General features: G+C 42.0%; 6 non-coding genes across 6 annotated transcripts; 3 read left to right on the top strand and 3 right to left on the bottom strand.

Moving 5' to 3' along the window:
- Nucleotides 1-6,840: 6,840 nt before the first annotated feature.
- On the top strand, nucleotides 6,841-6,946 carry TRNAL-CAA (transfer RNA leucine (anticodon CAA)). Its single transcript has 2 exons — nucleotides 6,841-6,878; nucleotides 6,901-6,946. It is a non-coding gene; the product is annotated as a tRNA-Leu (tRNA).
- Nucleotides 6,947-7,412: 466 nt separating this feature from the next.
- On the bottom strand, nucleotides 7,413-7,484 carry TRNAQ-CUG (transfer RNA glutamine (anticodon CUG)). The gene has a single exon. It is a non-coding gene; the product is annotated as a tRNA-Gln (tRNA).
- A 3,587-nt stretch (nucleotides 7,485-11,071) lies between these two features.
- On the bottom strand, nucleotides 11,072-11,153 carry TRNAL-AAG (transfer RNA leucine (anticodon AAG)). Its single transcript has one exon. It is a non-coding gene; the product is annotated as a tRNA-Leu (tRNA).
- A 775-nt stretch (nucleotides 11,154-11,928) lies between these two features.
- Nucleotides 11,929-12,001, top strand: TRNAM-CAU (transfer RNA methionine (anticodon CAU)). Its single transcript has one exon. It is a non-coding gene; the product is annotated as a tRNA-Met (tRNA).
- Nucleotides 12,002-14,003: 2,002 nt separating this feature from the next.
- On the top strand, nucleotides 14,004-14,076 carry TRNAK-UUU (transfer RNA lysine (anticodon UUU)). The gene has a single exon. It is a non-coding gene; the product is annotated as a tRNA-Lys (tRNA).
- A 2,502-nt stretch (nucleotides 14,077-16,578) lies between these two features.
- On the bottom strand, nucleotides 16,579-16,651 carry TRNAM-CAU (transfer RNA methionine (anticodon CAU)). The gene has a single exon. It is a non-coding gene; the product is annotated as a tRNA-Met (tRNA).
- Nucleotides 16,652-26,707: the final 10,056 nt, after the last annotated feature.

The following is a 26,707-nucleotide window of genomic DNA, read 5'->3' as shown; positions in this document are numbered from 1 at the left end:
TCTTCTAAATTGCTAATTCTATCCTCCATAATATCAGCTCTGTTATTTAAGGACTCACGATTTTTCTTTATCTCATTCATTGTGTTTTTCATCTGCAATATTTCTGATTGGCTTTTCTTTGTAGTTTCAATCTCTTTTGTGAAGAACTCCCTTTGTTCATTAATTTTGTTCCTGATTTAATTGAGCTGCCTGAGTTCTCTTGTAAGTCATTGAGGTTTTTTTATGATAGCTATTTTGAATTCTCTGTCATTTAGATTGTAGATTTCTGTGTTTGATTCCTGGATTGATTCCTGGTGTTTGTCTTTTCCTTCAGGTCTGGAGTATTAATATTTTTCTTCATACTATTTGATGGGGTGGATTTGTGCCATTGCAAACTGATAGTATCTGGTCACAGGTTCCACCTGCTGCCACTGGTGGTGGGGGGTGGGTGGGAGTTGTAAACCCTTAAGAAAGGGCAGGAGTTGTGTATTCTGAGCCCATCATCCACTCTACGGTACCCATGAGGTTTGTAGAGTTTTGACTTCAGGGATGGGTGTTGACTAGCAAAGACCCATGAGCATTATCTCAGTCCCCTTGCCACGTTAACTGGTTCAGGGATGGATAGTAAAACCAAATGTAAGCCAAGCAGCACATAGCATTCCTCTGTCCACAGTGATTAGTCCAATAAGTGCAAAACACAAGGCTTTGCTGGCTGGGAGAAGAATTGGCAGTCTGAAATACATGGGATGAAAAACAAGGGAAATACTGGAGAACAAGTGATAAAGTGGCAGCATTAACCCCTCATATATCAATAATCACTCTGAATGTAAATAGATTGAATTTCCCAATCAAAAGACACAGAGTGGCTGGATGGATTAAAAACAGGACCCAACAATATGCTGCCTGCAGGAACACATCTCAGCTCTAAAGAAAAACACAGGCTTAGAGTGAAGAGATGGAAGATGATACTCTAAGCTAATGGTGAATGAAAGAAAGCAGGCATTGCCATACCTATATCAGACAAAGTATACTTCAGGATAAAAAGGACAATGAGAGACAAAGAGGGGCAGTATATAATGATAAAAGAGACATTCCATGAAGAGTGCATAACACTAATAAATATATATGCACCTAACACAGGAGCACCAAAGTACATAAAGCAACTATTAATTTTTTTTAATGATTTTATTTTTCCTTTTTCTTCCCAAAGCCCCCCAGTACATAGTTGTGTATGTTTTTTAGTTGTGCATCCCTCTAGTTGTGGCACATGGGATGCCGCCTCAGCACGGCCTGATGAGCAGTGACATATCTGTGCCCAGGATCTGAACCAGCGAAACTCTGGGCCACCGAAGCAGAGTGCGCGAACTTAACCACTCAGCCACAGGGCTGGCCCCCTAAATATTTTCTTCTTGAATTGCCAATTCGCTTCCCAATATTTAACTGTATTCTATTTCCTAAGGATCAAATCTTTGGAGACTTGGGGAAAAAGCTAATCTGACCTATCCTTTCAAACAGCAAGAGTTTGGGGGATTTTGTTGAATACAGGCACTTTGATATGAGCAGAGAATACATACGTAAGTCCCCTAGACAAGATTCCTGCCCTTAGGGAGGTTACAGGCCACTGGGGCTGGGTGGGGCAAAGATGGTAGCAATCTCCAAGACGGTTGTCATCAGTCTCTTCTCTCCCCGTATGCTCATGACATTGCATCATTGAGAAGTCCGGTCTACTCTACTCCCTTGAATCTGGGCTGACCTATGAATGCTCTGACCAATACAGTGTGGTAGAGTGATTCTACACCAATGCTGGGCCTGGCCTGTAAGAGGACTGACATCCTCTGCCTTGGTCTCTTAGAATTTTTGTCCACCACAGAAGGTGTCTATTAGTCTGCTTGAGTTTCCATAACAAAAATATCACAGACTGAATGGCTTAAATAACAGAAATTTATTTTCTCAGTTTGTTTTCTGGAAACTGGAAGTCCAAGATCAAGGTGTCAGCAGGGTTGGTTTCTCCTGAGGCCTCTCTCCTTAGCTTGCAGACAGCCACCTTATCTCTCTGTCTTCTCATGCCCTTTACTCTGTGCGTGCTCACCCTGGTATCTCTTCCTCTTCTAATAAGGACACCAGTCCTATTGGATTAAGACCCCACCCTTATGACCTCATTTAAGCTTAATTACCTTCATAAAGGCCCTATCTGCAAAAATAGTCACATTGGGGGTTAGAGCTTTAACGTATGAATTTTGAGGGAACACAATTCAGTCCATAACAGCTTCTGAGTACTCCACCACGGGACTCTATAGAGAGAGAGAGGAACTTAGCTGAGCTCATCCTTCCAGCCATCCCTTCACAAATGCGTCAGGTATGTGAATAAATAGCAGCCCATCTGCCAGATGGATACATTCTGAGTCACTAGTCAATGCCACATGGACCAGAAGAATAACCCCCAACAAACTGTAAGTTTTGGGGTAGTTTGTTACCCAGTATGGAATAATTAGGATAAGAAGTGGTATTAGATTATTAAACGAATCAATATATGATTACTAATTAAGACAAGTACTTTGAAGCAAGAGATAGGATGCTATGAAAAAGAATAGCAGTACAGGTAGAAATGGCATCCTGAACTGGAAGAGAGAAGTTATCAAGGGACCCAGAGTCTGTCTGGCCTAAAGAAGATTACAACACCTTTGTGAGCTCTGGAACCACTTCTTTGTCCTTTCTGGGCTAAACCTGAACAAGCAGATGCTTCTGCTTTCCTTGTAGGTGATCCACTCCCTCCAGAATCAGCCTCTCATAAAACTTTCTCTATCCTCCCAAGTCACAACAATTTCTCCCTCCATGTAACATCTTCAGAGCTTACACTGTGTAAGATCTAATTGACACAGAATAAGAAATAGTCTTATATTGTAATTTTAAACTTACTGAGGTAAAATATGCACAAAGAGCACAAGTTTTCAGTGTATAGCTTAATGAATTGTTATGAGTGTAGCCAGTATCCAGATAGAAATGAAGAACATTTTCAACATCCCAGGAAGCTCTCTCATGCTTCTTCTCCATCAGCATCCACCCCCAGAGGTTACCCATAAAAAATCATTATTCCAAATTTCTGATTAATTTCTCTTGTTCTTGAGCTTCATATAAATAGAATCATAAAGTAAGCACTTTTTTGTGTCCGGGTTTTTAAAACTCGTTATGTCTGTAAGACTCATTCTTTTTTTTTTTTCATTTAAGATTTTATTTTTTGGGCCTGGCCCCGTGGCCGAGTGGTTAAGTTCGTGCGCTCCGCTGCAGGCAGCCCAGTGTTTCGTTGGTTCAAGTCCTGGTCGGGGACATGGCACTGCTCATCAAACCACGCTGAGGCAGCGTCCCACATGCCACAACTAGAGGGACTCACAATGAAGAATATACGACTATGTACCGGGAGGCTTTGGGGAGAAAAAAAGGAAAAAAATAAAATCTTAAAAAAAAATAAAAAGATTTTATTTTTCCTTTTTTTCCCAAAACCCCCCGGTACATAGTTGTATTTTCAGTTGTGGGTCCTTCTAGTTGTGCTATGTGGACGCCACCTCAGCGTGACCTAATGAGCGGTGCCATGTCTGCGCCCAGGATCCGAACCCGGGAGACCCTGGGCCGCCGACGCGGAGCGCGAGAACCTTACCACTGGGCCACAGGGCTGGCCCCATCTTTTGTCATTTAAAAAAATAAAGTATTTGTCTTTTTTTTGTTGACTTGTAGGGGTGCTTTATATCTCTGAGATGAGAGCTTTGTCCACTGTATATATTGCAAATATTATCTCCCAGTTTATGCTTCCCTTTTAACTTATTTAAGGGTGTTTTTTGATAAACAGAAGTTTTTAGTTTTGATGAATTCCACTTTATCAACATTTTTCTTTTTGGTTACTACTTCCTGTTTTTGTAATCTTTGTCTACCTTGAACTTATTAAGATATTTTCCCTCTTCTAGAAGCTTTCGTTTCCTTTTCTTATTTCTGTGCATGATCCGTTTTGAATTCATATTTGCGTCTGCTGTGAGATAGGGGTCTAGGTCTATTTCTGTCCCGATTGGTCCAGCACCATTTATTGCAAAGTTGTATGATAAATTCGTAAATGCATTTACGTCTATTCACCTCATCTTAACACTCTGTCCTGAAGGTAGAAAATAGATGCACTAATGGAAAACCAATTCACCAAGTTTACTTGTTTCTTTTAACTAATTGTAAAATTTAGATCAATTCATATACGTTGAGGTGGTCTTAGCAGCTTTTAAAGATTTCAGTGAGGGGGCCAGGCCATGGCCGGGTGGTTAAGTCCATGTGCTCTGCTTTGGCGGCCCAGCGTTCAGTGATTGGGATCCTGGGTGCAGACCCAGCACCACTAGTCAAGCCATGCTGAAGTGGCCTCCCACATAGAGAAACTAGTATATACAACTATATACTGGGGAGCCTTTGGGGAGAAGAAGGAAAAAAAGGTTGGCAACAGATCTTAGCTCAGGTGCCGATCTTTAAAAAAAAAAAAAAGATTTCAGTGAGGTTATAATTGATCTGTTTTCACTTTGTCTTAATAATGGCATTTTAGGGAAGATTTACTTTGTCCTTAGCCCAGAGAGAGAGGAGAGATTGAGGGACATAAAAAAGAATATATTCACAAAATACATTAATCAATAAGGTACTTTATTATAAGAATATATCCATAAGAATACTTTATATTTAAGCATATGTTCTTCATGAATTTCTTCTTGTGCATATATTTACTCATTCATGAGTAATTCAACAAATATTTATTAAATTCTTGAATATAATAATTTATATTTATATATATTTCATTTTTAGTTAAATCAATATTCAGAGTTTTCATCATTATGACTTCATAATATTTTTTGCAGCTGAGCTACATGATATTCCGTAATTACTTTTCCTTCTTTGACTACTTTTGTTTTTCCTGGAATTAATAATTGTCTCCCGTGTCTTTGCTTACTTTCTAAATATTTAATCCTAATTCAACAGCATCTTTCTGACACTATTTTGCTGTCAAACACATGAAGCAATATGTCAGTTCCATTCTCTTGCAATCCTCCTTTCTTCACTCCTCTCTGGACCGACCGATTGCTTTCTAGGCAGCAGGCCCCCGGAACTTGTCTTCAACTCTCTTGTGTTAGGTCCCCTATTACTGGATCTCACATCTTCCTTTTCCTTGTTGTAATTCCTCGTTTGGTCGAACAATTCCTCAGAAGCTTCCTGAGAAAGGGAGCATGGGAGGTAAAAAAATTTTGAGATCTTGCAAGACTGAAAAATGTCCACTCACGCTTGATTGAGAGTTTGGCTGAGTTCAGAAAGCGAGTGTGGACATTATTTTCCTTTATGCAATTGATGAAGGAGGCATTGCTTCACTGCCTTCCAGCTTTTGTTGTTGCTGTTGAGAAGAAAGACACCATTCTGATTCCTAATCTTTTATACATAACCTTTTTGTTTCACTCTGGAAACTTTTAGGACCTCCACTTTATCCTAAGGTTCTGATATTTCATGATGATGTCCTTCGTTGTGGGGCTTTTGTCACACATTATGCAGGGCATTTGGTGGGCCATTTTTTTTTTATCTGGAGATTTAAGGTCTTCAGTTTGGAAAATAATCTTGTGTTATGTGTTTATTTCCTTTCCTTCATTTGCTCCTTTTCTCTTCCTGGAAGCCCCAGTAGTTTGATGGCATACCATCTGCTATACACTCTTTTATTACCTTACGGATTCTCTCCTATTTTCTATTTCCACCCCATACTTTCTAAATTTCTACTTTATTTTGAAATTGCTTTTTAAAAAAGTCTGCCATTATACTATTAATTTTAAGATCTCCCCCTTCTCTCCTTGTTTTAGGAATGCAATATCTTCTCTTACCTCACTAAAGATTTAATTATAATTAAAAAAAAATCCAGTGCCTTGCTTTGTATTTGTTTGGTTTTAGTTCCTTTTCCTGCCTTTTGTCTGTATCAGTCCGTCTTTATTGTAGAAACATTTTCAGAAATATCTGGTGATTCTTGGCTGTCGTTCATTTTTAAAACAAGGAACTAAAAACGTGATTTTGGAAGCTGTTTCTGTGGGGGTGGACCAAGCTTGTAGACTGGAGAGTCTTTGGGGGTCGCTTGGAGATCTGGCCATTTGGTTGGGGGGCCTTCAACTGTCAATGTCTGTAATTCTTTATCTCTGGGATCAATTTCCACTGACATACCTTAAACCTTCTGCCCAGAGTAGACGGAGTGGGCATGAACCTGTTTGTCGAGTTCTGGGAGCCTGGCGGGGAAGGGATTTGGGGATTTGAGCTCAGTGCCGACATCCCCTTCGGGCCACACTTGTTTTTCACTCCCGCGCTTCTCCCTCTTTCAACTCCTGACCATGTCAGCTCCTGCAACTCACATCAACAGCCAGTCTTCACGCTCAAGGCCCCGAAACTCCACTCACCTTGCCCATCTCTGGTCTCTATTAACTCGCTTGTTTTCTGCCCAGGTCTACACTGGCTCGCTCACTACTTCCCCACGGAGTTCCCACCAATTTGGTCGGTTTGCTAGTCAGCTTCTCGGGAACAGAGCCTGCATTACGTGTTCTTTCTTGTCATGGGTAAGGGGAGTTAAAGGAGGTTCTCTCTACTCCAGTCTGGAGTCCGGTTTCCGGTTGTTAGCATCCTCACGTGCGGGGAAAGGAGAGGAGAGAAACACCGAGTTGTAGCCCGAGTCGAAAGGGAAGCCTCGTGAGTTCAATCAAGATTTACATTTCTAATTCTTGGATAAACTCTCAACCAGAAAAAAAAAAAATCAGTGGTTTATAGTGGGTGCACTTTCATCACAATTGAAGATTTTATTCATTTGGAAAGGAGGTTGTGCCAGGTGTCAGGATGGCCGAGTGGTCTAAGGCGCCAGACTCAAGTTCTGCTTCCTCGGATAGAGGATTCTGGTCTCCGAATGGAGGCGTGGGTTCGAATCCCACTTCTGACACGACGTTTTCCTTCCATTTATTCTCAACCACTTTCTCCTTCCACTTAATCTTAACCACTTTCTCAGCCATTTTTTCTTTTCATACTTCTCTCTACGTTTTCCTTTTCAGTCTTAACTATGGGTTCTCAATGAGGTCTGTCCACTTCCTTTCCCGTTTTGGTTGCTTCTTAACACAGATCACCTTTTGCTCTGCACTCTGGTTTGTTCATTAAAGGCGCATTTACTGAACGCTGATCAGCTCTGGGACGTCCTGGGAAAAAAATTAGTCTTGTGGGAACAGAAAGACATGTATGGACACAGATTTGGTGATTTCAGGCTGGTCCTGGGATTACGGGCTATGGGGACAGTAGTCTCTTGTCCTTCCTCACTGCCCGAGCCCACCAAAAATAGAAGTGCTGGAATTGAAAGCAGCATGGTTCACTCTGCCGCGTGATAGGAAGTAAAGTTAAAAGAAGGAGAATAGGAAAGGTTCCACCGAGATTTGAACTCGGATCGCTGGATTCAGAGTCCAGAGTGCTAACCATTACACCATGGAACCCCTCTTGGTGGTGCTTGGACACACTGTCCGTCTGATATCTCTTTCCTTGTGTGTGTGTGTGCATGTGTGTGTGTTTTTAATGAGGGAGATGTATAGAATACAATTGAAAATGAAACGCCAATTTAAGCGACAACTCTTTTCAGCTACTTTTTAAAAAATTTACGGGGACAATTTTTTTGGATGGAAAATCTGCACTTTTCAGCCGCAGGGCGATGAAAAAGTCAAACTCAAGGGTGGGAGGGGCTTTCACTGATTGTTTCCACAGTGGCATCTTCCCAAGTTTCTTTCCTTCGATGTCAGAGGCAGGGTAGGGTCCTGATCCAAGAATATTATTACCTCTGGCGGTTTTTATTTTGCTTTCGTTTCCGACCCAAGCAAATGCAAATTCGATTTTAATCTCACTGTTCAAAAGGGAGAAAAGAAAAATATAACATCTCCTTTCTACAGTTTTACTTAGTCATTCCAGATTACCTGCAGACACCTCTAGAGCAATCTTGGAATTTCCTGGTGCTTCCTGCTCAGCTGTAACCATGGGCTTGAAATGTTAAAATCTGGCTTCCCACTCCAAAATGCCTTAAGTGCAGGACCAGGTGTCATTTCTCTTTGACACCCCAAGGTCTGGTCCACAGTAGAAGCTTAATTAATGCTTGTTGTATGGACGCATAGATGAAAGTAAGAGCGAATGAATGAATGAGCTAACGAGTGAACGAATAGCCAGTGGGAGAGTTCAGCCTGAGACTTTTCTGAGCATTTCTTTTTCCTCCTATCCATAGGCTAAATCTGACAAGTCTAAAGGGGATGACTGTTGCATCTTTTGTTTTGTTTTCTTTTGTTTTTTTGGCCTTTCCAGGTCCCAGTTCCCAGGTGGACATTCCAGTGTTCATATGGCTCCACAAATAGGTGTCCTTGGGTGTGGACGACCAAGAGAGGATGTCATAGTGCTGAGCATAGTCATTTATTTTTCTAAATCTTAACTTTATTAAGATAACATGAGTATTTACCTAGTAACTTTAAGAACAACATATAACAAAGAGATCATATACGTAGCATGACTGGAAGAAATACTCAGATATAAATTTCTACTTTAGCTGATCTAAATATGAATTATTGGCCATTTATTCTTAATGTGCCTCCGGAAGTCTCCCAAGGCTGAATTGCTAAGGAATCCCTGAGTGATTTTTTGGCATTCATTCTTTTGTTGTATCTTCAACCAAGAAGGTACCTGTCACAAAATAGCTGCTCAGTAGTTGAAGTAAATATATCATTTGGGAGGCGGAGAGGGAAGCTGTGAAATTCAAAGACTTTTGGCCCCGTGACTATAAAGAACTCCTAAGTGTCTACCCACTCCCTCCACAAGCATAAACTCTCCATTCTATCTTTATGAGTCTCCTGGCCTTAAAAGATGGTCTAAGCTATCTCAGATCCGGGTGTATAATGGAGCAAGTCTTTCTTCCCCAGCAGACGTGGCATGCTTTTTATTCCATGAGCCACAAACCTATTTCTTAAAGAAAAAGAAAAATATCCATTGGTTTTAAAATGCTACCAGAACCTCAAAAGCCCACTATTCATCTATAGGCTTTAAACTGTTCTCTGAGGATAGACAAGGGAGAAGGAGCACAGATGACTGTTTTTTCAACCTCAGAACATTTATCTCCCAGGACTGGATAGTGGGTAAAGACCTGGAAAATAGTCCAGATGGCCATGGGTTGGTGTATTTATTCTTGAGTCTCGAGTTCAGAAGGCTGCACTATTTCCTTGGAATCGCCCATGGTTGGTTCACGCATACTGCAAGGTGAATGCAAACAAATGAAGACTGCTGAGGGGAATGACTAGGGGGAGAAATGTCTGGACCCCACGATCCAGAAGCAATCAGTTCCCTGGGAATCTAAGCAAGGATGGTTTGCAGTCACCTGGTATCAGACCTAAACCCAGAAAAAGCAAGTCAATGTGGCCTAATCAGCAGTCCAGAACCAAGTTCAGCTGGAGTGTCCTGTAGAAATGGGGCTTCAGAAAGTGACCCTATCTAAAACTGAAGCTCTCAGTTAGAGTCTTCCTGGCTTATCAGCTCTGTATACCGTGCTCACTTCACAAATTAGAAAGATATTCTTTCACATATTTATTTATTCATTGAAACTTATGACAAATATTGATTTAGTTTTCGTGACGTGGGGAAGCAAGAGAAATATGGTTCTGCATCTCACAAAGCTTATGATGCATGGGGAAAAGCAGACAATTACACAGAAATTTCCAAAAGTTATGGTAAATGCTAAAATAAGTCATGGATTGAATGATAACAGACCATACCCAATGCTAACCAGCAGGAATACTCAATTAAGGACAGCTAGCAATGAGGACAGCCTGCCAGGGGAAGGGATGGCTGAGCTGAGACCTGCTGCATACTCCCTAGCACATTGCATTTCTCCTTTGCTGTATTTATCAGATTGGGATTTTTAAAAATTCATTTATGAATTTGTGAATTCATTCATTCAACTTATGAAGTAAATATCCACTCATTGTAACAACTCAAACAGAAGTGTCTAAAGTAAAATTTATAATCTTCCCTCTTTCCTATCCTCTGACACTGTCGTCACTGGGAACGATTTGAAGTGTGTCCTTCTATACGTTGTACTATTGGGTAACATTCTTTATTTTGGTAACAATATATCTAAGATGTCATTCATACTTCAATCTCATTCTCTACAGTGGAAATAATGTCATCTTGGGGCCATTATGCTCTAATGTTTATCTTTCCTACTAGGCACTAGCGCAGAAACCCTCTCCCTTGTTCCCCTCCATATCCTAGTGTCTAATTGTAATTCTGGAGGGAGAGATCAAGAGAGGCTTCCAGGAGAAAGCAACTTAGAAACTGAGGCCTGGAGGATAAGAAGACTTGACGGCAGAGGTAACTGCTTGGAGCAAAGACAGAGGGTGCCCAGGGGAAGACAGAGACGTGCCCAGAGGTGCGAGAGCACCTCTAGTTGACGCGATTTGAGGGACAGTTGAGTGGCAAGGTGAGGAGCCTTGAGAGGAGTTGCCACAGCTCAGATCAGCATAATTAGGGTCCAAGATGTGAAATGAGAAGGCTGCGGGGATGCCGAGAAAAAAACCAGCCTGGCGGGACCTGTCTCCAGTTGCAAGCAGATTCAGGAAGACTCATAGCCATTCATTCGTCCATCATTTATTGAATAATGTAATAAGTTAAGTATTGCTGTATCTACGGGGTCTAAGTAAGTACCCTGGCACATAGTAGGTGCAGAATAATTTTTTAAAATAAACGAATGAATTAAATAAAGGTCTGTTATATGTTGGATACTTCTGGATGGTGAAAATACAAGAAGGGAGTAAATATCACACACACAGTAGATGCTCAACTTTTTGTTAATTGAAGGCCTATCATGTGGTGGACACTTTTGTGGACAGTACATATGGGTGTTATCTCTGGCCTCTGGGAAAACAGAAGTGGTAGGAGGAGAGGAGCCTGCCTCAACTTGAAGTTTGTGAGAAGTATCTACACTGGGCATGAAAAAGGTCGACTTGACTAAGGAGGCAAGTTAAAAAAAAGAAAAAAAGAAAAAAAAAATTCACCCTGGCAGCGGTGGGATTCGAACCCACGCCCCCGAAGAGACTGGAGCCTTAATCCAGCGCCTTAGACCGCTCGGCCACGCTACCGTCTGCGGTGTATTCTTTCTCATGTACTTCCCTCCGCTGAACATCGCCAGTTTCTAGTCCTTTCTTCCCGTTTCCCGCTGCTCCACGCCCTCCCCCTAGCGTTCCCCTCCCCACTCCCAGCACAGCCCCAGAACAGACCCGCCTGACCTCCGACACCGCTTTCTCACGGCTTCCAGGTTGACCCTGAACAGGGACGCCGCAGGTGGCGCGGAAGGAGGCTCCTGTCCCGTTTGTCACCAACACAGGACGCTGTGGGCTCCACATTCTCCTGGACTCCAGAGAGTAAGCCTCTGGACCTCAGGTGTGAGAAAGTCCCTGCGTTGGGTTTGAGCCCGGGAGCTGCTAAGGAGAAACAAGGAAAGAATCTTGAGGGCCCCTCCCCCACCCTCCTTCATCCATCTAAGGGGACCGAGCTCCTCGACGGGACCTCATGGGGGAGGCCGTCCTTGTTACTTAAGTCTTGTTTGCCTTTCAGAAGGAGGCATGTCTCTGCGGGCCTCGGTTGTGTCTGAGCAAAACTTCCGCAAGTCCCGACTCACTTGCCCTCACAGCCCCTAAAGTCTTCGCAGAAAAGTCCGCAGGGGAAACGGGGATGGGCTGGTCGTGGGCACTTAGCTCGTTCTGCGTGGCTTTGTTATCCGAACCTCGCATGCTTTAGACAGGAATGAAATCACAGTTTCGCCTTGTTTTGAAACACTGTAATTCAGACAATTTAAAAATGATTCTTTCTTACAATGAAGTTGCTACATATTTTATGGAGGTGGGAGGGACAGTTGCCTCCTTAGCGCAGTAGGCAGCGCGTCAGTCTCATAATCTGAAGGTCCTGAGTTCGAACCTCAGAGGGGGCAGCAGATCTTTTCTTTTTCCCTCCCATAATAACAAAAAGAGGCAAGACAGTGACGTGCTGCGAGTTCACAAATCTTTGTTCTTCATCTACTTTTTTTTCCGTCGAAAGGGTACACTATGTCTTTTAAAAAAATCTGAGGAAATTGCTTTGATGAAACTGAACGGCTAATTTGCTGTTTAACGGAACCATGTAATATTAGTTCAGACACAAAATAGTGTTTTTCTCTAAGAATTAAATACTCCAAAATTCTTCGTGTTCTTTTTTGTACCAATTGTAGTAGATGGAGCTAAGAGATTTTTCAAATGCCTTTCAGATATGCATGGCAATTGTCTTTGTTACAAAAACATCAGGGTCAAGAAACTTTCTGACTGAGAGGGAGCAGGGGCTGGAAGGTTGTACCAGGGATGTGGAAGGTGTAGGATGGTGTGCAATACATTTTCAAATTAATTATTGATTGGTTATCTTTTGTCATTCTTCTGGAACTGCTTACCACCAGATCAACAATGACATTCTACATGAAAAAGAAAAAAAATTTTTCCCCCTCAGTCTCATTGCATTTCCTGCTTCCAGGGCTCTTGACTGGATCTCTAGGTCATCCAAATTACAAGATACAGGACGGAGTAAAACGAGAAACAGGAAGAAGTGATATTTAGAGCGTCAAGATAAGCACCTATCCAATAAAAATGAACAAGATTGATATTTGATACCCTGCTCTTAACATCTCAGCTTGTTGAGTGGGAAGTAGGCAACAGATATTTACTGAGCACCTACTATGTGCCGAGCACCGTTCAAAGCTGTATCCCTCCCTGTTAACCCTTTCTCTCTCAGCCTCATGTCCACCCTTGAATGCTCTTGTGTGATGTTGGAGCTGGGCATCTGTGCATTACATTTCCTAAACCTTTGCTTTCTCTTAGGTTCTGTCAAGAAGAGGAACCAGAGGGAGCTAGAAGGCAGAAGGCGAGGAACTGGTTTTCTGATTTTTGCCATTCAAGTCAGGATTGCTTCAACGATGGCTGTTGATTCCTTTATTCTCTTTATGCCCTTCCTCAGAGGTCACAACCTCTTCCCTTTTGTTGCCCCAGCCCTAGAAGATGGTAGCTATTTTCCATAGTTATTATCTCTGGGTTACCACAGTGTTTCCAGTTGAAATACCTAGTGTTATTTCTTAACTAGACTTTGACTGATACATAGGGGCTAGAGGTACAGCACTGCGCACAACAGAAAATGCTCCTGCTCTCATGGAGTTTACTATATTTTAGTGGGAAATGACAGACAATGAACTCTTAACCAAATATAGAAGATAGCTCTCAATATCATTTGACATTATTGGCCGCACCCTTCCTGAATCACTCTCTTCCTGAACTGCTGAGGCATTACTCTCTCCACACTGTCCTCCTACCCCTCTGACTGGGTCATCTCCATCTCCTCAGAGAATGCCTCTTCCTCTCTCTGTTTACCTATCAGGATTTCTCAGGGCTCCCTCCTCCATCCTCTGTTTTCTTCCCTGAAAGATTTTTGAGTGACCTCATTAAAATCAATGGCTTTGTCTATTCCGATTTACTCCTTTAGTCCAGAAGGTTCTACTGAGCTCCACTCTCTGCTTGGATCTCCCGCACTCCACACAGAAACCCTCACACTGTGCACTGCTTCAACTATTCTTATTCCTAGGGTTACTCTCTCTTGTGCTAGGCATTCTTAAAGTCTGGGGAGAGACTAGAGCATACATTTTGAAGATGAAGGACAAGACTGCCCAAGTAATTATGACTCTAGTTATATGCAAGTTTTAGAATTAATTGTTTAGGTTACATTAGACAAGGATGGGAGTTACTTTTTTTCCACGAGCAGGGGGAAGAAATAGTCATGAGCCGTATTTAAAGGGGCAAGGATAGAAATACGAATAGGGAAAAGGAACACAGATAGAATTAAAAAGGAAAGACATTTGAACTTTGTTCATGTACTTATCTTAACACTAGACCATGCAAGGAAATAGCCCCCTTCTGAGGGCCCGGATAGCTCAGTCGGTAGAGCATCAGACTTTTAATCTGAGGGTCCAGGGTTCAAGTCCCTGTTCGGGCGACAATTCCAGTTTTTAGAATCTTACTCTGAAGTCCACATTTGCAAAACACAGCTCACTTTATACAGAACAGGGACAGATTACATAAATTGTATAAAGGACTGGAAAACCTTTAGGGTCAAATATTTCCGCCCACAAATGGGTAAATGACTCATGCAAACTACAGAAAGATAGGTGAATGCAGAGGACCTCTACATTAAGATGGCCCCAAGTTTTGTGAAAATAACTAACATTTCAGGGGTACCTTAGAGTACATGGTTTTGTGCCCGAACCATATTCTTTGCCTGTTAATCCCATTTAACTGAAAAAACAAAGTCAGATTGAAGCTACTACCTTCCTTTGTAAAGGATGTGGTTGGCCATTTGTAGAATTCCCTGAGTGAAATAGAAGTGACCTACTCAGGAGTTGATTTGTAAATGAGTGCCGAGGAGGCTTTTCTGGACATCCAAGTTCAATAACGGTAACAAAGATAACAAATAGAACTAAGAACTCTCATCTAACCAATGGTCTTGTAATCTTGCTTAGGAAAATAGCATGCTGTGATCAGAAATCCATGTTTCCACCTCTGCCCCGAGGCAACCACATAAGCCAACACAAGTTTAAGTCAGCTTTGCTTGGCTTAGCTTAGCACAGCTTTTTGATGGTGAATGTACCACACCATCATTGCTTGATATCATATAGACATTAATACTTTATTACTTCCATTAGTCCAATTACAGGTGCACAGAGGAAACTTCTAATGTTATTTGCTTTCCACTATAGAGTTTATTTTACAAAGGAGAGAATATGTTGATCAACCACCAATATGGCTACAATATGTTCAGACTCTGGCTTGAAATGTCTCTGACATTTGGTTATTGTGAGTCAGTCCTGCATGCATGAAAAACTCTGGGTGAATTTAAAAATAGTTTCTGATTCTACAAAGGAGAGAATAGATTCTGAATAGTGATGGCTCCAACGAAGATCAAGTATTTTCTAAGGAATTGGCTGAAAAGCCAGGCAATCCAGCTCTTTGGTCTCTCCCAAATCCTTAACCACATCTCTTGAACTGTGGCAGATGCAGGCTCCTGGGATCAGAGGCTGATGGTCCGGAAGAAACTGTTAAGATGTTTTCTATTATATGCCTTCTTAAGTCTGAACTAGAATGAACAGTAGGGAGGGCTGTCCTGAAATACAGACTCTCTGTGGTCCAGACATTTTGCATGGAGCACCCCAAGTATTGTCCTCTCTTTTGCCAGCACAAACTGTGTCAGAGAGGTATGGTCTGCAGGATGAATTTCAGTAGTTGTGTTTCCTGAGAGGATTATTGCAAAAATCCAAATTTGAGATGTCTATTGCCCAGAGTAAGATAGTGATTGGAAATATGGAAGGAAAAGAATAACATTTAACATGCTAATTAATTAATTGATTGATTCGACAAGTGTTTGTTGTTTGTCAGAGACTGTTCTAGGTGCTGGAAACACAGACCAGTGATGACTCTCATGGAATTTACAATCTAAGGGGGTGGGTGGGGATAGATAATAACGGTGTTAAACAGATAAAAGGGTAAGGCAACTTCATATAGTAATAAGTGCTATGAAGAAAATAAAACCAGTTGAGGTGATGTGATGGGAGGTTGGTGAATGAGAGAGAGAATGGGTGTGTTAGTTTCCTAGAGCAGCCATAACAAATTACCACAATCTGGGTGGCTTAAAACAACAGAAATTAATTTTCTCACAGTTTTGGAGGCCAAAAGTCCAAAACCAAGGTATTTACAGGGCTCTGCTCCCTCTGAAGGCTCTGGGGAAGAGTGTTTCATTGTCTCTGCCCAGCTTCTGGTGGTTGCCAGCAATCTTTGGTATTCCCTGACTTGTGACAGTGTAACTTCAGTCTCTGCCTCCATTTTGACGTGGCCTACTTTCCTCTGTGTGCTTCTCTATGTCTTCACGTGGCCTTCTTAGAAGAACACTAGTCACTGGATTTAGGGCCCACCCTAATCCAGTATGATCCCATCTTAATTTAAGTAATTACATCTGCAAATAAACTCATATTCTGAGGTTCCCAGCAGACATGCGTTTTTTTGTGGAACACTATTCAGTGCAGTACAGACGGAAAAACAATTAGGATCAGATTATACAGGGAGGCCAAGACAAGGAGATTATATATATATATACATGAAAAGGGAACAGCAAGACTTACTGGGAAAATTGAATACCACGTTTTCCTCTATCTGTCCATTCATTTTTTTCAATAAATTAAGTTGCACCTGTAGGATACTGTCCCAAGAAGGAATAGAAATCAGAGGAACTTGGAGAAAAGAGCTCGTCTATTGGAAAGCGATGAAGATAACAAGACAATACGTGTAAAGAAGAACCGAAGAATATCTACGTCTATATATCTACCAATCAGGAGGAAGAAAGTGTAGACTTACATCTTTTGGACAACATGCATCCTGCCCAATGGCCACGAGGTAGATTAAAGCTGAACAACGGGGTTGAATTTTTGGCGTGGGCAGAAAACGAGACTGCCCCCTCTGAGGTTCGAACTCAGGACCTTCAGATTATGAGACTGACGCGCTGCCTACTGCGCTAAGGAGGCAGGTGGTGGGGCTCTCTCATCACATATTTTTAACACTGGATTTTACTTTGCTTAAACTTTATTTACGTTCCAGATCAATTTCACTTAAAATTTTGAAAATGAAATGCTCTCCTGCAACATCTTAAAAATGCAACAGCTTCGACGCACGTCTAGGGCAGGAGCGAGAACACAACAGAGGAGCGACGGTGGAAACAGGTGACCAGAACCCTACCTAAACCCCCTGCAATTACTCCTAAACGCAGAGGGAAACTTTGGAGTTGCACACCTGAGCCCGCGGGGAGAGTCTCTCCCCGCCATTGGCGGGGGCATCCAGCCTGGTGCTCGGGGCGCCCGGAGGGTCCCAGAGAGAGACACGGACGGCACGGAGATCTCCCAGCTGCCGTTGCCCGCCCCGTGGGACTAGGGATTGCCGGAGATCTCGGAGAGGACCGGGGCGGGGGGAACTTTCAAAGGCCGGTTCTGCGACCCGGAGGGGAAGCGCCGGAGCTCCGCCCGGGCAGCAGACAAAACTCTCTGTCTGCCGTTAGCAGAGGGGCCACGCTGAGCATTCACGGCTCCGGGAGAGGCCAGGAGAGAAGCCCTGAGGGCGGGGCGACCCCCAGCTGCCGTTGCCCGCCCCGTGGGGCTAGGGATTGCCGGAGATCTCGGAGAGGACCGGGCCGGGGGAATTTTCAAAGGCCGGTTCTGCGACCCGGAGGGGAAGCACCGGAGCTCCGCCGGGCAGCAGACAAAACTCCCTGTCTGCCATTGGCAGAGGGGCCACGCCCAGCATTCACGGCTCCGGGAGAGGCCAGGAGAGAAGCCCTGAGGGCGGGGCGACCCCCAGCTGCCATTGCCCGCCCCGTGGGTCTAGGGATTGCCGGAGATCTCGGAGAGGACTGGGGCTGGAGAGAGTTCCAGAGACCCAGCTTAGTAGCCTAGGGGGAAACCCTACAGGCTCACAGCAGCCTTAGGGAAAGCCTCTGCACAGCACCAGTAGAAGGCACCCAGCCGCCAGCCACAAGGCTGGAAGACCCCAGGGCAAAAGCAGCATAACTAGGTGTACTAACCACAGACTGTAGAAGATGCCAATAGCTCTCCTGCGACCTATAGAGGACAAGTGAGATTTGGTGGGTGCCGACAGCAACGGAGCGACAAATATAAGTGATCCCACCCCTGGCTGCTGGAAAAGCCCATAACACCGTTGCAGACCCCAAGGAGAGAGCACATCTAGGTGGGCTGCAACAGTAGGCACCTGCAGCCTGAAGCCCCCCCTGTGACGGCCCCCACGGCAGAGGAGGGAATCCAAAGGGCCACTGTGGCTACGAAGAGGGGCCCAGGCCCAGTTAGCAACTACGGACAGGGTTCCTGGTTGGTGAAATATAAACAGCTGCTCCTCCCACCACAGCAGCTGAAACAAGTGAAAGGAGCAACTAAACTCTATCTCCATGCGGAGGCACAAATCAACAACATCAAGCAATATGAAAAAATACATTAAATCTCCAGAACAGAAAGAAAGCAACAAATACACAGAAAACAATCCCAAAGAAAATGAGATGTATAACCTAAATGACGATGACTTCAAAACAGCCATCATTAAGATTCTCAATGAGTTAAGAGAGAATTCTGACCGACAACTCAACGAGTTCAGGAGCTATGTCACAAAAGAGTTTGATACGATAAAGAAGAACCAAACAGAAATATTGGAAATGAAGAACACAATAGAGGAGATTAAGAAAAATCTAGATGCTCTGAACAGTAGGGCCGATAATATGGAGGAAAGAATTAGCAATTTGGAAGATGGCAATATAGAATTGTTGCAGGCAGAGGAGGAGAGAGAAGCAAGACTTAAAAGAAATGAAGAAACTCTCCGAGAATTATCAGACACAATTAGGAGATGCAACGTAAGGATTATAGGTATACCAGAGGGAGAAGAGAAGGAGAAAGGGGCAGAAAACCTATTCAAAGAAATAATGGCTGAGAACTTCCCAAATCTGGTGAGGGAGATGGATCTTCAGGTGACAGAAGCCAATAGATCTCCAAACTTTATCAATGCAAGAAGACCAACTCCACGGCATATAGTAGTGAAGCTAGCAAAAGTCAACGACAAGGAGAAAATATTAAGGACAGCCAGGCAAAAGAAACTAACCTACAAAGGAACCCCCATCAGGCTATCAGCAGATTTCTCAGCAGAAACTTTACAGGCTAGAAGAGAGTGGAATGATATATTCAAAAATCTGAAGGACAAAAATCTACAGCCGAGAATTCTCTACCCAGCGAAAATATCCTTCAAATACGATGGAGAAATAAAAACTTTCCCAGACAAACAAAAATTAAGGGAGTTCATTGCCACAAAACCTCCTCTTCAGGAAATCCTCAGGAAAACCCTCATTCCTGAAAAATCCAAAAAAGGAAAGGGGCTACAAAACCAAGAGAAGAGGAGATAAGTAGAAGGACAACAACAGAGAGTAGTAGCTCTACATCAGAACAGATTAAACCATGAGACGAGAAACAAAGGAAACTGAAGAAAACCGGAAAACAAGATACAAAATGGGAGTGGTAGGCCCCCACGTCTCAATAATCACTCTAAATGTAAATGGATTGAACTCCCCAATCAAAAGACACAGAGTGGCAGGATGGATCAAAGAACAAGATCCAACAATATGCTGCCTCCAGGAAACACACCTCAGCCCCAAAGACAAACACAGACTCAGAGTGAAGGGATGGAGAACAATACTCCAAGCTAATAATGAACAAAAGAAAGCAGGTGTCGCTATACTAATATCAGACAAGGTAGATTTCAAAGCAAAACAGATAAAGAAAGATAACGAGGGACAGTATATAATGATAAAAGGGACTCTCCACCAAGAAGACATAACACTTATAAATATATACGCACCCAACACAGGAGCACCAAAATTTGTAAAGCAACTCTTAATAGAACTAAAAGAAGACATCAACAACAATACAATAATAGTAGGGGACCTCAACACACCATTAACACCAATGGACAGAACATCCAGACAGAAAATCAACAAGGAAATAATAGAATTAAATGAAAAATTAGACCAGATGGACTTAATAGATATATATAGAACACTTCATCCAAAAACAGCAGGTTACACATTCTTCTCAAGTGCACATGGAACATTCTCAAGGATTGACCATATTTTGGGAACCAAAGCAAACATCAATAAATACAAGAGAGTTGAAATAATATCAAGCATCTTTTCTGATCATAACGCTATTAAACTAGAAATCAACTACAAGAAAAAAGCAGAGAAAGGTGCAAAAATGTGGAGACTAAACAACACGCTTCTCAACAAACAATGGATCATTGAAGAAATTAAAGAAGAAATCAAATATTATCTGGAGACAAATGAAAATGAGAACACGACATACCAAATCATTTGGGATGCAGCAAAAGCAGTCCTAAGAGGGAAATTCATCACAATACAGGCTCACCTCACTAAACAAGAAAAAGCTCACGTAAGCAACCTCAAACGACACCTAACAGAACTAGAAAAAGAAGAACAAACAAAGCCCAGAGTCAGTAGAAGGAGGGAAATAATAAAAATAAGAGCAGAAATAAACGATATTGAAACAAAAAAGACAATAGAAAGGATCAATGAAACAAAGAGTTGGTTCTTCGAAAGAATTAACAAAATTGACAAACCCCTAGCCAGACTCACCAAGAAAAGAAGAGAGAAAGCGCAAATTAATAAAATCAGGAATGAGAGAGGAGAAATCACAACAGATATCAATGAAATACAAGAGATCATAAGAGAATACTATGAAAAACTATATGCCAACAAATTGAACAACTTGGAAGAAATGGACAAATTCCTAGACTCCTACAATCTCCCCAAACTGAATCAGGAAGAAATGGAGAATCTGAATAGACCAATCACAAGTAAGGAAATAGAAACGGTAATCAAAAACCTCCCCAAAAACAAGAGTCCAGGACCAGACGGCTTCTCTGGAGAATTCTACCAAACATTCAAAGAAGACTTAATACCTATTCTCCTCAAACTGTTCCAGAAAATTGAGAAAGATGGAGAACTCCCTAACACATTCTATGAAGCCAACATCACTCTGATCCCCAAACCTGACAAGGACAACACAAAGAAGGAGAACTACAGGCCGATATCACTGATGAACATAGATGCAAAAATCCTCAACAAAATTTTGGCAAACCGATTACAGCAATACATCAAAAAGATTATACACCATGATCAAGTGGGATTTATACCAGGGACACAGGGATGGTTCAACATCCGCAAGTCAATCAACGTGATACACTACATCAACAAAATGGAAAACAAAAACCACATGATCATCTCAATAGACGCAGAGAAAGCATTCGACAAGATCCAACACCCATTTATGATAAAAACCCTCAGTAAAATGGGTATAGAAGGAAAGTACCTCAACATAATAAAGGCCATATATGATAGACCCACAGCCAACATCATACTCAATGGACAAAAGCTGAAAGCCATCCCTCTGAGGACAGGAACAAGACAAGGGTGCCCACTTTCACCACTCCTATTCAACATAGTACTGGAGGTGCTGGCCAGAGCAATTCGGCAGGAAAAAAAAATAAAAGGAATCCAAATAGGTAACGAAGAAGTAAAACTCGCGTTGTTTGCAGACGACATGATCTTATACATAGAAAACCCCAAAGAATCCACAGAAAAACTATTAGAAATAATCAACAACTACAGCAAAGTAGCAGGGTATAAAATTAACGTGCATAAATCAGTAGCATTTCTATACACTAACAATAAACTAACAGAAAAAGAACTCAAGAACTCTATCCCATTCACAATCGCAACAAAAAGAATAAAATACCTTGGGATAAACTTAACCAAGGAAGTGAAGGATCTATACAATGAAAACTACAAGACTTTCTTGAAAGAAATTGACGATGACATAAAGAGATGGAAAGACATTCCTTGCACATGGATTGGAAGAATAAACATAGTTAAAATGTCCATACTACCCAAAGCAATATACAGATTCAATGCTATCCCAATCAGAATCCCAAGAACATTCTTCACAGAAATTCAACAAACAATCCTAAAATTCATATGGGGGAACAAAAGACCACGAATTGCTAAAGCAATCTTGAGCAAGAAAAACAAAGCCGGCGGAATCACAATCCCTGATTTCAAAACATACTACAAAGCCACAGTGATCAAAACAGCATGGTACTGGTACAAAAACAGGTGCACAGATCAATGGAACAGAATTGAAAGCCCAGAGATAAAACCACACATCTATGGACAGCTAATCTTCGACAAAGGAGCAGAGGGCCTACAATGGAGAAAAGAAAGTCTTTTCAACAAATGGTGCTGGGAAAACTGGACAGCCACATGCAAAAGATTGAAAATCGACCATTCTTTTTCACCACACACCAAAATAAACTCAAAATGGATCAAAGACCTAAAGATTAGGCCTGAGACAATAAGTCTTTTGGAAGAGAATATAGGCAGTACACTCTTTGACATCAGTTTCAAAAGAATCTTTTCGGACACTGTAACTCCTCAGTTGAGGGAAACGATAGAAAGAATAAACAAATGGGACTTCATCAGACTAAAGAGCTTCTTCAAGGCAAGGGAAAACAGAATTGAAACAAAAAAACAGCTCACTAATTGGGAAAAAATATTTACAAGCCACTTATCCGACAAAGGGTTAATCTCCATAATATACAAAGAACTCACACTGCTTAACAACAAAAAAACAAACAACCCGATCAAAAAATGGGCAGAGGACATGAACAGACATTTCTCAAAAGAAGATATGAATATGGCCAATAGACACATGAAAAGATGTTCATCATCGCTAATCATCAGGGAAATGCAAATCAAAACTACACTAAGATATCACCTTACCCCCGTTAGATTGGCAAAAACATCCAAAACCAAGAACGACAAATGTTGGAGAGGTTGTGGAGAAAGAGGAACCCTCATACACTGTTGGTGGGAATGCAAACTGGTACAGCCACTATGGAAAACAGTATGGAGATTTCTCAAAAAGTTAAAAATAGAAATACCCTATGACCCAGCCATCCCATTACTGGGTATCTATCCTAAGAACCTGATATCAGATATCTCAAGAGTCCGTTGCACCCCTATGTTCATCGCAGCATTATTTACAATAGCCAAGACGTGGAACCAGCCTACATGCCCAGAAACTGATGATTGGATAAAGAAGATGTGGTATATATACACAATGGAATACTACTCAGCCATAAAAAAAGACGAAATTGGCCCATTCACAACAATGTGGATGGACCTCGAGGGCATTATGTTAAGCGAAATAAGTCAGTCAGAGAAAGACGAACTCTATATGACTCCACTCATAGGTGGAAATTAGTATATTGAGAAGGAGATCTGATCGGTGGTTACCAGGGAAAAGGGGGGGTGGGGGGAGGGTACAGAGGGGGAAGTGGTGTACCCACAACATGACTAACAAAAATGTACAACTGAAATTTCACAAGCTTGTAATCCATCATAACATTAATAAAAAAAAAAAATGCAACAGCTTCTAAAGCCAGACTCAGATGAAGAAAGCCGCTGTTGATTCTGCTGTGTTCACTCCCCTCAGTCTGAACTGATGATCCCTATCTCTCACATCGGAAGGAAAAAATTCCTAATGCCCAGAATCGTGCCCACTTACCCGCGCCGTCTTGCATCCGTTTTGTCTCGATGCAAGAAGAAACTGGTCCGCTTCCTCTCTTACTATGCCTCTCTCCTTCCATACTGGATCTTTCTCATCAGTATTTAAACACATTCAAGTGTCTACTATTTTAAACAACAAAAACTTCCCTTGATTCGGCTCCTCGGTCTCCAGCCACCGCTCTGTCTCATTTGCTCCCTCACAGAGAAATTTCTCATAAAACCGTCTCTCTTCGTTTTAAGAAAACACCTGCCCAAGTGCCACTGGTTTTTCAACAGACTGCAATCTTTCCTGACCGCTCCTCCGTCCGGAGGAAGTCCAAAGGGGGTTCTTGGACATAGGGGACCAGATGATTTAAAGAATAAAGTATCCTTGGTGCAAACTCTTGGGAATCTGCTAGTATGTGAGAGCCGTAGTTACAGGAACAGGAAGAGGCGAAAAGCCTGGTTTCCCTACTGTCTCGCTTCGCCCAGGGAATGTCCTGGTTTTAGCCCTGAAAGTCCCACCTCCCGGGAAACCCCTTCCTGGGGTGCAAAAAGTCCCGGTTTTCGGCGAGTAAACGATGGGCGCGGAAGGTTGGGAAAAGTACAAAAAACCATGTGACAGACAGCTTTACCCCTACGCCCCCAGCCCCTGGGGGCCTGAAAGCAATACTGATTTTGTCAAATGGATGCAGCATATATTTTCGACTTCTGTAGTTGCAGTCGCTGTTTTTCCCCTGGCCTCTGATGATGACAACCATGATTTATGTAGAAAAGGATATCGGCTCCCACTAACGGGCCATCCGGTGTTGCATCACACTTGAGTGATGTGTCCTAAACATGCGAAGTGCTTTGTGGTCGTGAGCGTTAACAGTTCGGCTCTGACTGCGGATTAACGATTGTGCTTTGTATCGAAACGGTGCTAGTTTAACTTTTAACATTGTGAATATTATGACCATATTCTCTAAGAGTTTAGACAATGAAAATGAGAACCGTTACTACTGTGTAAACGCCGGCATAACCTAGACATTACTGAAAAAGTCTAAATGACTGTTATTTTAATGACAGGTGGAAGGACACATACTAATGGATTAGGAGGTAAACAACCCAAACAGGGGACTACTCCACAATGCTTAGAAAAAGATTTGGAATTGGGCTTGGTGGAAAAGAAGATGTGAAAGTGCATAGGGAGACTGAATCTCTCAAGTCCGGGATGAGACAGGCAAGAACTTCTTAAGTAAAGGTTGTCGTCTTTCAAAGTGACCCCGACCTTCAGTCGAGAAAGCATTGGGCGTAATACTAGAAAAGAACACGCGTTATTTTTTTGGTTACTCTGTTTCCTGATTCAGAGGTTGCAACCCGAGGGCACGCAAAAGGGGAAATTTCGATACCATGTATTGGCCCCTTGCTGTATGGAGCTTGTTGTCTCAGATAGCCTTGCTCTCTACAATGTATCAAATTCATGTGTCAAATTGTGGCAACAAAAAAATGTTTCCCCTAGCTCTTACGTACTTTAATTTGAAACACAGCTTTGGAAAGTTATTTTCTTGATTTGTATGAAGATTTAGGAAACCACCAGAAATATCAACCAATTGTTGATATCTTGTTCAAATACAAAGTAAACCTAGCTCACTATCTATGTATTTGGCAGATAGTGCAAATGTAAATTTTGGCAAATTCCATTTAGCCTACAAACTTCTTACCAAAGAAAATGAAAAGATCTTGTCTGCTAAATGTCCTGCACACCCTATACACAACATTGCTAAAAAAGATTGTGGTTTATGTACTCATGATATTGAAGTTTTCATGGTTTATTGAATTTTATCATCACTTTTTAGTGTCTTCAAAGTGTGCAGAAGCGTTTAGTGAGATTTTTGACTTTACAGAAATGGAAGGAGGTAGCCTCCTCAGGCATGTGGCTACCTACAAGATGGCTGTCATTGTTGCTGGCCATAGAAAACAATGTTAAAATATTGACCTAAGTAAAATTTTATTTTATTTTCAAAGTGTGGCATAAGAAGAATGTCCTTCTCTAATTTGGAAATACTTTGAGGATAAGAAGGGAGAAAAGGACTACAGTAAAACAGAAATTTATATGCTCTTTCTCCAACATTGTCTGATGTTATGTTATGTAGAGTGTGACAAACTTCATACACCAAATAAATGATTCAATTTTTTGAGAAATAAAACTGCTTCAGAATGAATGGCGAAAGAAAAAAAGAAAGGTTACAGCTAAATAGTCAAATTAAACAAGACTTTCTCAATTTCTTTACTAAAAGTATAATTTATTTGGAATCCAAGTTTTATTTCTCAAGTTCAAATTACTGCTGTGCTTTTCTCAAGATGAGAACTGGAGAAGGAGCAGGTTTAGAGGGTGGGGAGAAAATCAAGAGATCTTGAGCTTGTTAAGTTTGAGACACCTTTTAAACATTCAGTGGACATGTCAGTCATTGGTTGGATACGCTTAATGCAGAGATTTGCATTAAGTCTGATGGTTTACATTTGGGAATCATCAGCGTATAGATGGTATTTAAAGTCAGGTGATCAGGTGAGCTCGTTTAGGGAAGGAGAGTATATAGAGAACATATGAGGACTCAGATTAGGGCCCTCGAACACTCCCAGATTTAGAGATTGGGAAGAGGAGGAAACAAAGAAGAAAACCAAGGGGGTATGGTATTCCAGAAGGCCAGTGAAGAATGAGTTTCCATAAAGAGGGAATATCAACTGGGCCAAATGCTGTTGAGAGGCTGAGCAAATTGTAGACTGAGAAGTGACCATTGGATTTTGCAAGAGGGAGGTTCCTGGGGACTTGACAAGGGAGCTTCAGTGGAGTGGAGGGGATAAAAGTTTTGTTTGGAGTGGGTTAAAGAGAAGAACACAGTTAAGAGTATTCTCTATTCATTTAGTCATTCATGTTCATGTTTGGAGAAAGTGGTGGTGTTGATACCAAGCAATGGGCTCACTCTGCTCGCCAAGAAATGAGCCAATTAATCATGACTTAGAGATCAAGAAAGGAAGCTTTTATTTTGATTAGCCAGCATAACCAGAAGATGGCAGGCTGATGTCTCAAAAAACCCATCGTAAGCAAGCACATAATCTCGAGGTAGTTATACAGGGACTAGTGGGCTATGAAGGAGGGGCTCAGGAACATTGACCATCTGGTATCGGTGATGGGGTCGCCACACCAGGTCTTTCAGTTGTCATTGATGATGGATGCCAACATACGTGTTCTTCTCTGAGAAGTCTGCCATGTTCCTAAGAAACTCAAAAGAACAAAGTTATCATCTATTGCTATTGGGAGGTACGTGTGTCAGCCAGGATTGTTTCCCAGAGGGTAGCTATTTATTTCCTAGGCTACATGGAAGGCAAAACATACACAGCTTGGGTGAGCTAGTCAGAGGTTATTCTAAGT

Source organism: Equus asinus, chromosome 8 (assembly GCF_041296235.1).
Source record: "Equus asinus isolate D_3611 breed Donkey chromosome 8, EquAss-T2T_v2, whole genome shotgun sequence".
In the NCBI taxonomy this organism is placed as follows: Eukaryota; Metazoa; Chordata; class Mammalia; order Perissodactyla; family Equidae; genus Equus; species Equus asinus.
This window is presented reverse-complemented; position numbering and strand designations above follow the sequence as displayed.